Raw genomic sequence first — 10657 nt, forward strand, 5'->3', positions numbered from 1 at the left:
TCTGATCCATCGGATGGGTATGGGGGCTCTGGAGCATTATCTAAGCTGCTCTGTATTGCTCCTCTTGGGGCAAGAGGTGTAGCCTTTTGTGCCTCAACGGCAGTCAGTCACTAGTTGGGAGTTGTCTGGGGAGGAGGCTCGGGGTTCTAATTTCCCAGGTGAGGCAGATCCATCAGATGAGGGCAGTTCTCTGGAAAGGTGGGAAGCTGTGAGTGGTCAGCAGCTCACACTTCCCACAGCATTGAGGGTAAATGTGCTGGCCCAGTACTGGGGATCTGGGTGGGACACTAAAAGCATCTACCGCTGGAGCCTGTTTTGCTGAAGAGCAAATCAATCCATAATTAATTGTGACCTAGATGTCCATAGATCTCACAGGGCTGTGGGTATACATGAGGTCACATTGACATTAGTAGCCAATTAAGCTAGTAATTAGGCCCTATCTCTTAAACTTTACCACTCTGTGCCAACATCAGTTATTTCAGAGGGGTCCCAGAGGAGCATCTCATATGTGCTTATTAAAAACTCTGACCTACTGCCTTCAGCTGTCCCTGCTCATTCTGTGACTTCGGGTCAATGCCTGATCCTATTGCCATCACCACTATCAGTTGGTTGCAATTGATGGAATAGTGTGGATATATTCATTTAAGTTAAAATGAAAATAAAGCAGTGGAGCTGTATGTTGCAACTTTACTCACTCATCAGTGACATGAGTGACTTCTTTCTGAATCAGATATGAGTTTTTCAATGATGAAAGAATACTTAAATTTTTTATGCTACTCCCAATGTAATGGCTACAAACAAAACAAAAGTTTAATCTGCATTATTCACATTTTCTCAACTATTTTTTAAAGCTTAAGCCCTGATATGAGCCACAATATTATTTCCCCTTTGACTTGACTTACTTTGTCACGCAGATGCTTTGCATTATATTCATTTCTATCTTTTCCTTTGTAACTTCTGGCTTTTGAGTCAGCATTAGAAAAGTGTCATCTCCTACAAGGTTATTAAAAATAATCCTCCTGTGTTTTTTTGTTTTTTGCTTTTTAAGTAGGCTTGTGGGGCCCAAACTCATGTGAGATCTGAACTCATGACCCTGAGACTAAGACCTGAGCTGAGATCAAGAGTTGGAGTCACCCAGGTGCCCCTCCTCTTGTGTGTGCGTGTGTGTGTGTGCGCATGTGTGTTTGTTTTGTTTTGTTTTTTAGTATTTCAAGTCAAAATTTATTTTTAAACATTTAAATCTTTGACTCATTTTGAATTAACTCTGTTTCATTAAGGTAGGATGGATCAAGCTTTATTTATTTTCAGATGGCTACTGAAAAACACTGTATAACACAATAAGGATAAAAGTAAGTTGCTGGGCAATGTGTGAAAATGTGATTTGTGACAATAACACATAAAGAGAGGAGAGATGGAACTTTATAGGAGCACTAGAAAGAGTGACTAGTAAGTTGTCCCAACTATTGAAGAGTTCACTTACTCCCCACTGATTTGAAATGCCTCCCCAATCATATACTACTTTCTTTTATATTTGGGGGTCTATTACTGGCTCTTTTTTTGTGTTCAATGGGTACATGTGCCAGTATCACACTATTTTAATTGTTAAAGCTTCATAAAATATCAAACACCGTATGCTCTAATCTCCCACGAATATAACACTTTTTAAGATTGTTTCTCACTATTTAATAAGTCTTTTTTCCCCTATTAACTTAAAAATGAACTGGACAATCCCGTTTTTAAAAAATCTTAAAATTTTTATTTGCTTTGTGTTCAGTTTCTAAATTAATTTGAACAGAAATGACATCTTTATAATATTGGCATCTCTTGTCCAATGGGCTTTCCATTTATTCAGTTTTCTCTTTACCCTCCAGTGATATTTTAGTTTTCTTCATAGAGGCCGTGCACATTTCTTATATAAGTGCTTCCCCTGTACTAATGTTTTTATAAGCAGGGCCTTCTGTTATGTCGTTGATTTGGTTGTTATTTGTATTTATGAAAGGTGTTGGTTTCTATGTATTAATTTTGTATCTTACTTCTTTGCTGACTTTCTGTACTGTTTGTTGTAGTTTTTCAAGTGTGTCTTCGAATCTAAAGTGTGTCTATTGTGGATAGCATTATATACTTGAATCATGTTTTTTTTTTTAATTCATTCATTCCCTTAACCTCTGATTTTTAATGGGAGAAATTAATCCATTTTCATTTAATGTAATTGTTGATAGGGGAGGATTTATATCAGCCAAGTTGCTATTTGTTTTCCATATCTTATGTGGGTTTTTTTGTTGTTCCTCAATTACTCTATTACTGCATTCTTTTGTGTTTAATAGATATTTTCTAGTGTACATTTTTATTCCCTTGTTGTTTCTTTTACTTTACTTCTGCCTTATTTTCTTATTAATTTCCTAGGAATTGCCATTAACATCTTAATTTATATCAATCTAGTTTGGATTAATAGCAACTTAATTTCAATAATATATAAAAACTTTGCTCCTATAAAGTTCCATCTCTCCTCTCTTTTTATGTGTTATTGTCACAAATCACATTTTCACACATTGCCCAGCAACTTACTTTTATCCTTATTGTGTTATACAGTTGTCTTTTAAGTCAAATAGGAGAAAAGGAGTTACAAACCAAAAATACATTTATACAGTCTTATATTTACCTATGTAATTACCTTTGCTGGTGCTCTTTATTTTCTTCATGTGGATTTGTCCTTTCTTTCATTTCTAGTCTGAAAGCCTGCCTTTAGAATCTCTTATAGGCAGGTCTGTTAGCAATGAACTCTCAGTTTTGTTTATCCAGGAATGTCTTAATAGCTTTTTCATTTTTGAAGGATAATTTTGTCAGACATAGATTTCTCCATGGGCATTTTTTTTTTTATTTCAGCACTTCATGGATTTTTTTACGCCATTTTTTTTTTATTCAAGTATAGTTAACATACAGTGCTAGATTACTTTCAGGTGTACAATATAATGATTCAACACTTCTATATGTTGGTGCTCACCAAGATAAGCACTCTCATTTCCATTTATCTATTTCACCCATTCCCCCCAACCACCTCCCCTCTAGCAACCACCAGTTTGTTCTTTGTATTTAAGAGTCTGGTATTTTTGTTGTTTGTTTGCTTTGTTTCTTTTTCTTTTTCATTTTTTAAAAGATTTTATTTATTTATTTATTTGACAGAGAGAGACACAGCGAGAGAGGGAACACAAGCAGGGGGAGTGGGAGAGGGAGAAGCAGGCTTCCTATGGAGCAGGGAGCCCAATGTGGGGCTCAATCCCAGAACCCCAGATCATGACCTGAGCTAAAGGCAGACGGTTAAAGACTGAGCCACCCAGGCGTCCCTGTTTGCTTTGTTTCTTAAATTTCACACCTGACTAAAATCATGTGGTGTTTGTCTTTCTCTGACTGATTTATTTCACTTAGCCTTACACCCTCTAGGTCCATCCATGTTGTTGCAAATGGCAAGATTTCATTCTTTTCAATGGCTGAGTAATATTCCATTGTGTGTATGTGTATATACATGTATGTATATGTATATAGATACATATGTACCACATCTTCTTTATCCATTCATCTATCAATGGACATTTGGGCTGCTTCCATTTCAGCACTTTGAATATGTCATCCCATAGCCATTTGGTCTTCATGTTTTCTGATGAGAAATCAGCTGATAATTTTATTAAAGATCCTTTGTACATGATGAGTTCTCTCTTACTAGATTTAAGATTTTTATCTTTGCCTTTGGCTTTTGGTACTTTGATTTTGATGTGTCAAGGTATGAATCTAAGCTTATCTTGTTTGGAATTCATTGAGATCCTTGGATGTGTGGATTAAAGTTTTTAAAATCAAATTTGGGTAATTTTCAGATATTATTTCTTCAAATATCAACTTTGACCGCTTTTTCTCTCTCCTCTCTTTCTGGGACATTTATTATGTGTATATTGGTATCTTGATGGTGTCCCACAGGTCTCTGAGGCTCTTTTCATTTTTCTTTTTTCTTTTGCTTCCCAGACTGGATAATCTTGATTGACCTATCTTCAAGTTCACTGATTCTTTTACTGTCTCCTGAAATCTGTGGTTGAATCCTTCTAGCTAATTTTCCATTTTAATTATCACACTTTTTAACTCTAGAACTTCTGTTTGATTCCTTTTATAATTTCTACATCTTTATTGATATTCTCTGTTGAGACATCATTTTCATACTTTCCTTTAGCTCTTTGGACATATTTAAAATATCTAATATGTCTTTGTCTAATAAATCCTATGTCTGTGCTTCCTCTGGGACAGTTTCTATGAATTGCTTCCCCCCCCTTTATGTATGGGTCATACTTTGTTTATTTGCATGCCTTATAAAATTTATTGAAAACTGTACATTTCAAGTAATATAATGTCGAAATTCTGGAAACTAGATTCTCCCCTCTCCTCAGGATTTGTTGTTGTTGCTCATTGTTGAAATTATTGTTTATTTAATGAATTTTCTGAATGAATTCTATAACGTCTCTATCTTTGTCATGTGTAGCTACTGAAGTCTACTCAGTGAGCTTATGGTAGACTAATGATTGGACAGAAATTTTCTCAAATGTCTGGAGGCTATAAGCCTCCAGTTTTTGCCCTGGGCCTATGTGTATCTTGCTACATGAGTTCATCACACAGCCAGGCAGTTTACAACTCTGCTTTAGCCTTCATTTTCTGCTTGTGTAGAGCCTCCAGGTAGTCAGAGATGAGAGCTTAGAGACTTCTCAGGTCTTTGCTGAGTATTCTCACAGCTACACCCAGCCCTAGGCAGACAAGTAGCCTTCTAGATTCCTAGAAATTCCTTAAGTGAGGCCAAATAAAAACAAGCTATTTGCTTGTGGTCTTCCATTGAACCACCATGACAAAAAACCATGATTATTTGGAATTGAGGTTCATTCTACTCTCTCTGGAACTAAGAATACAGACTGTTATTTTTTACGGCTACCACTGAGCTGGGGAGCAGGTTATTGGGGGTCAAAAATGCCACAGGTTTTTGTTCTTACCAAGATTCAGCCATATTTGTATATGTTCCCAAGGATGCTAGAAGCCTTTTGGTTAATTTTCAGAGTTCCAAAAAAGTTGGTTCCAGCCATTTTTGCCATTTGATTCATTGTGTTTATGGAGGGTTGAACTTTCAGAGATACTTATTATGCCACTTCCCACTGCACCATTCTTGCCTCTACTTCTCTTTATACATCTGCCCACTCCTCTGTTGTATGTGCCCTGTTACTGCCAGCAGAACTAAATGACTATATTTCTTGTGCTAGTCATTCCCTAACTGGATTCTCTGTGTCTCTTAGTTCAAATTGTTGTGAGAGAAAATCTGATTGAAACATCTCAGGCAATGGAATGATTCACTCTGTACTAGTCATCTATTTTTGTTTGGAGCGAAAGACAACATATAAACATGGCCACCTGGCCTCTTGTCTTATGCAGGAGTTGTGTTGGGAGGTAGTGACAAGGAAAAGGAAGACAAGCAGTCTTGCATTTCCAGCACAGACTTCATAGTTTATTTCTGTCCATGTGCCAGTGACTCCCATTCTCTCATGCATATTCTGAAAACTTGTTACTGGGAATGCAACCCTCAGGTCACTCCCCTCAGGACTAGGCTGGTACTCTCTTCCCACATTTCTGTCCTCTTTCAGGCCCTTTCTTTTATTCTGCCTGGGTCATCTCTTTGCAGGGCCCCTGAAGACCAAGAGAATCAACTGCCCTTGAAATAAGCATACAAAACCATCATTTTTCAAGAATGTTCAGAAGAAGGAGACACCGTTTAATAAATTAAAAAGTTAAGCCATTTCTTCTCATCTGCCTGCATGGTTCTGCACCAATATTGTGCTAAACTTTGGGTGCTGGTTACCTCTTCACTTCTACCTGCCTTTGTGTCTTATCCTTTACTTTGGTCTTTGATTTATGTGGTCTCCCAGCTCTCTAACTACTTTCTAACTCCTCTTGACTTTGCATTATGCCTAGTTTTTCTAGATTTTCTGTTTTGAGTTTATCTGCTGCTATTTCCAGGGTGCAAGACTACTCATTCACTTATCAAATCCTTCATAAACAAATCATTCAGTATTCAGAAATATCATATGATAGGCAAAGTTAATGGTTTGTCTTACACAAGCTGTTGGTTTGTGTAGCAGGTGATATTGATGCTCCTTCATATCCGATTGGCCCACAATAGAAATCACCTTTAGCTTGAGTAAACTCTTCTTATATAGGCTAATGGCTTTCTACCTTAAACACCTGCATCTCTCTCTTCCTGAGGCCTTCATCTGGTTATAGGACATTCTTGGCCTACAAGATGGTCATGCTGGAACTGTTGGAGAATTAATCCTCCCAGGAGCAGCCCTCAAGCAATGATAGATTAAGGTTGATGAATAAATGCCCTGGCTTGCTCAGGAGGATAACCCTGAAGTGTGTGTTTGAGAGTCCTAGAGATTCAAGCAGGATTAAACCCTAGTTATTCATAGCATTATTCTACTCTTTAACACTCTGTGTTGGTTCTTTTTCTTCCCTCACTTCCTTTTTTCCTCACAATATTTCCTGGAATTGCTTCCCAAATAAATTACTTGTTCCAAAATTCTTGTTTCAGTGTCAGCTGTTGGAGGAACTCAAGCCAAAACAGTAGGATAATTGGCTTTACTCAGAGTCACTGAAGACAGTGATGCTATCTATGGTAGGAAAAGGGAGGCTATGATTACCCTTTTGCACAGATACAACTTTGAAAGTGTTACACATATTCTAGTATGGGACTGAGTTGGGGAGACATCTTGAACTTTGGAGAGAATTCAGAGAACCAAGATCGAGTTTTGACTGCCTCATGAAGCCATGAAGATTTTTGCCAGGAGAGCTCTAATCAGAGAGTGCCAGGTGGTTTTCATAAAGCAGAAACAAAAGGTATGCCCATTTTATGCAAGAAAACTGCTGCACAGAAAGAACATCTTTATCAACTTTTAGCCCAACATCAGGGGTACTGATATGGTCTCACCAAAAGCCATATTATTATCACATTCAAGTCAACAGCCACTTAAGAATCCTTATGTTTTTGTAAGAACTTGTTGCAAGGTGATGATGAGAACAACTAGACTAAATATTGCTTACCACCATGGTGAGTTATAAGGCCAGCTGAAGGTGCTCTCTTGATCACAGTGGCTCATTAGGTAGTTGAAGATAGAAGAGTCTCAAGCAGACCCATCCAGGTGTGTAGTGAGGTTATAACAAACGCCAGCTGCTGAGAGGTTAGAGAAGCTTTGGAGAAAATTATCTGGGTCCTCAGATACACTACTGGAGAGGCAAATTGAAAGTTACTGATTCACTTATGTGTATCCAACTCCATGATACTTTCTTCAAAGGAGAGATTCTGCAAGCTCATGTTGGTATTTCTGGAGGAAAAAGCATGGGCAGGATTGAAAAGAGAAAAGACATTGCAATGCTACTATTTGTGTCCAAGAAGCAGAGAAATACATGATTACAAGAGAAACTCTTTATGTCAGACATCTCATTTGCAACCCAGATTTTGAAATCTCAACCATTTACTGCCTCAGGAAAGGGCACCTATCAGAAAGGACAGAGGGTGATCTGTTATGTAGTTTCACATATGATTTCCTATAATATAATAAGAGTGTATAAGCTATTATCCCTCATTTTATTGGTAAGGGAATTGAGATTTGGGGAGAAGGCATGACAACCAAGATGTAAGGAAATACCAAGTGCTGATTATCTCTAGTTCTGTCCACTCCTTAAGGTGGGCTACTATTCCCCAGACCCTGGGATTGCCCAATACAGTAAGGTGGCTGACCTCCCAGGTGTGATGGTGGAGATGGAGGCCAGGCCTACTCTGCCCCTCTCCAATGCTGCCTCCTCCTCTCAGCGGGGGACACAGGTCTCCTTTCCAGCATCCACCATTTCACATGGTCCTGGTTCTGTTTATGTGTTTTCACAATGCAGATCATTTATGCCCCATGCCTTGCCTTGTCCTGCCTCTTCTGTAAAATGAAAAATTTGATAAAGGGCATTTAGAACAAATAGTTTACAACTGTAAATATCAAAATGGAAAACCTGAATTCATCTTGGTTCTCCTTCCACCTCCAAGAGGAGAAAGAACTCCCCAGGGCTAAGGTTTTTGACTTATATCTAATTCTATGTCCCACCTCCCACTATACTGTGGAAGCAGAAAATCTAAAACACTAGACTCCCTAGCCTTTCCAGGCTCCCTTGCAGCTAGGGTTCTAGATTCTTCTAGATCTTATATTTATTCATGCAAAATTTGGATGGTGGAAGGGATGTGGAGGCCACCTTTCTGCAGAGATGGTGGCTGGTGGGCAGCTGTGACCTCCATGTTTGCAGTGATGTGTTGTGAGGGGGACTGTGCTGGTGGCACTTGTGAGGGCAAGAGCAAACACAGTATCGTGACCTGCTGCTGCAGTGGTGTGGTTCAGCAGTGGCCCCTGACTTCTTTATTTCCAGCTTTTCCACAGATGTTGTGAGCACCAAAGTACCTTATTAAATGCCTTCTAAGAATAGCTGCTTACCAATTCTCTGGCTAGCCCTCTGTTCCAGTTGCTACCACTGTATAAGAAACAATCCCCTGGGGAGGGTATGTGCTATGGTGAGCGCTGTGAATTGTGTAAGACTGTTGAATCACAGATCTGTACCTCTGAAACAAATAATGCAATATATGTTAAGAAAAAAAAAAGAAGAAGAAGATAGCAGGAGGGGAAGAACGAAGGAGAGTAAATTAGAGGGTGAGACGAACCATGAGAGATGATGGACTCTGAAAAACAAACTGAGGGTTCTAGAGGGGAGGGGGTGGGGGGATGGGTTAACCTGGTGATGGGTATTAAAGAGGGCACGTTCTGCATGGAGCACTGGGTGTTATGCACAAACAATGAATCATGGAACACTACATCAAAAACTAATGATGTAATGTATGGTGGTCAACATAACAATAAAAAAATTTAAAGAAAAAAAAACAAACAATCCCCAAACTTAGTGGGACAAAATAACAATTTTATTTTGCTCAAATAAGGCATAGTGGCTATGGTTTGTCTCTGCTCCACAATATGAGGGGAATGAAGCTATGAAGACTTAATGGCTGAGGGTGACTTAGTTGGGGGCTGGAGTCATTTAGAAACCTCTTTACTCACAGGTTTGGTAGTTGATGCTAGCTAGGCTGGAACATAAGCTGGGTCTGCCAATAAGAGCACCCACACAGCTAGGGCTTCCTCCTAGCACAGAAGCCTCGGGTTGATCAGACTCCTTATATGTCAACTAAGGCTCCCACAGTGAATGTCCCAAGAGAAACAGGTGAAGATTCCCAGGCTTCTCTGGCTTCAGAGGTCATACCTTGACATTCTCACTGCATTCTTTGGGTTGAAGCAGTCACAAGCTGGCCCAGACACAAGGGGAGGGGACATGGTTTACATCTCTAGATGGGAGGAGCTTCAAAGAATGTATGGCCTTAATTTAAAATGCCCTTAGCCCTCTTGGGACACCTGGGTGGCTCAGTCAGTTAAGCACTGACTCTTGGTTTGGGCTCAGGTCATGATCTCTGGGTCCTGGGATCGAGCCCCATATTGGGCTCCTCACTCAGTACAGAGTCTGCTTGTCCTTCTCCCTCTGCTCCTCCCTCTCTCTCTCTCATAAATAAATACAATCTTAAAAAAAAAAAAAAAACCGTTAGCCCTCTTTCCACAGGGTATCTCAGTAATTGCTCTTTTTCCAGTTTCACTGTGTAAGTTGAAGGCGTACAGCATGATGGTTTGATTTACACATATTTGTAATGGTTACCACAAGAGGTGCAGACAACATCTATCTTCTCACACAGGCACAAAATATGGGATGCTTCCCAAATTTGCATGTCATCCTTACACAAAGACTATGCTAGTCTTCTCTGTGTCGTTCCAATTTTAGTATGTGTGCTGCTGAGGCAAGCACTTCAGTAGTTGTTTAATGGTGGAATGGGTATTCAGACACTGAGGTTTTATTAGGATAATGATGTCCTTGGAACTACTTCTGTTTCTCACTCAAACCAACAAATTTCAAGTTAGGAAAGAAAACAGGCACTTTAACAAATATAGAGGTAAGAAGAAAAATATACCTGCTTAGTATTATATACTTTGAAGAGTTTCTCTACCAAAAAAAAAAAAAAAAGAAAGAAAAAGAAAGAAAGAAAGAAAGAAAGAAAGAAGAAAGAAAGAAAGAAAGGAAAGGAAAATGGCTTTCATAATATATTTCCAAACACAGTATTTTTTATTATGTTATGTTAGTCGTCACACAGTACATCATTAGTTTTTGATGTAGTGTTCAATGATTCACTATTTGCATATAACACCCAGTGCTCATTACAATGCTTGCCCTCCTTAATACCCATCACCCGGCTACCCCAACCCCCACTCCCCTCCCATCTGAAACCCTCAGATTGTTTCCCGGGGTCCATAGTCTCTCATGGTTCGTATCCCCCTCTGATTTCCCCCCCCTTCAATTTTCCCTTCCTTCCCCTAATGTCCTCCATGCTGTCCCTTATGTTCCACGTATGAGTGAGACCATATGACACTTGTCTTTCTCTGCTTGACTTATTTCACTTAGCATAATCCCCTCCAGTTCTATCCACGTTGATGCAAATGGTGGGTACTCATCCTTT

At 39.1% G+C, this 10657-nt stretch overlaps 1 non-coding gene across 1 annotated transcript; it reads right to left on the reverse strand.

Annotated features, from left to right (window-relative positions):
- Positions 1-9844: 9844 nt before the first annotated feature.
- LOC114224554 (U6 spliceosomal RNA) lies at positions 9845-9951 on the reverse strand. Its single transcript, XR_003612396.1, has one exon. It is a non-coding gene; the product is annotated as a U6 spliceosomal RNA (small nuclear RNA).
- Positions 9952-10657: the final 706 nt, after the last annotated feature.

Source organism: Eumetopias jubatus, unplaced genomic scaffold (assembly GCF_037043125.1).
Source record: "Eumetopias jubatus isolate StellerSeaLion01/CBP00866 unplaced genomic scaffold, mEumJub1_p1.0 scaffold_9, whole genome shotgun sequence".
Lineage (NCBI taxonomy): Eukaryota > Metazoa > Chordata > Mammalia > Carnivora > Otariidae > Eumetopias > Eumetopias jubatus.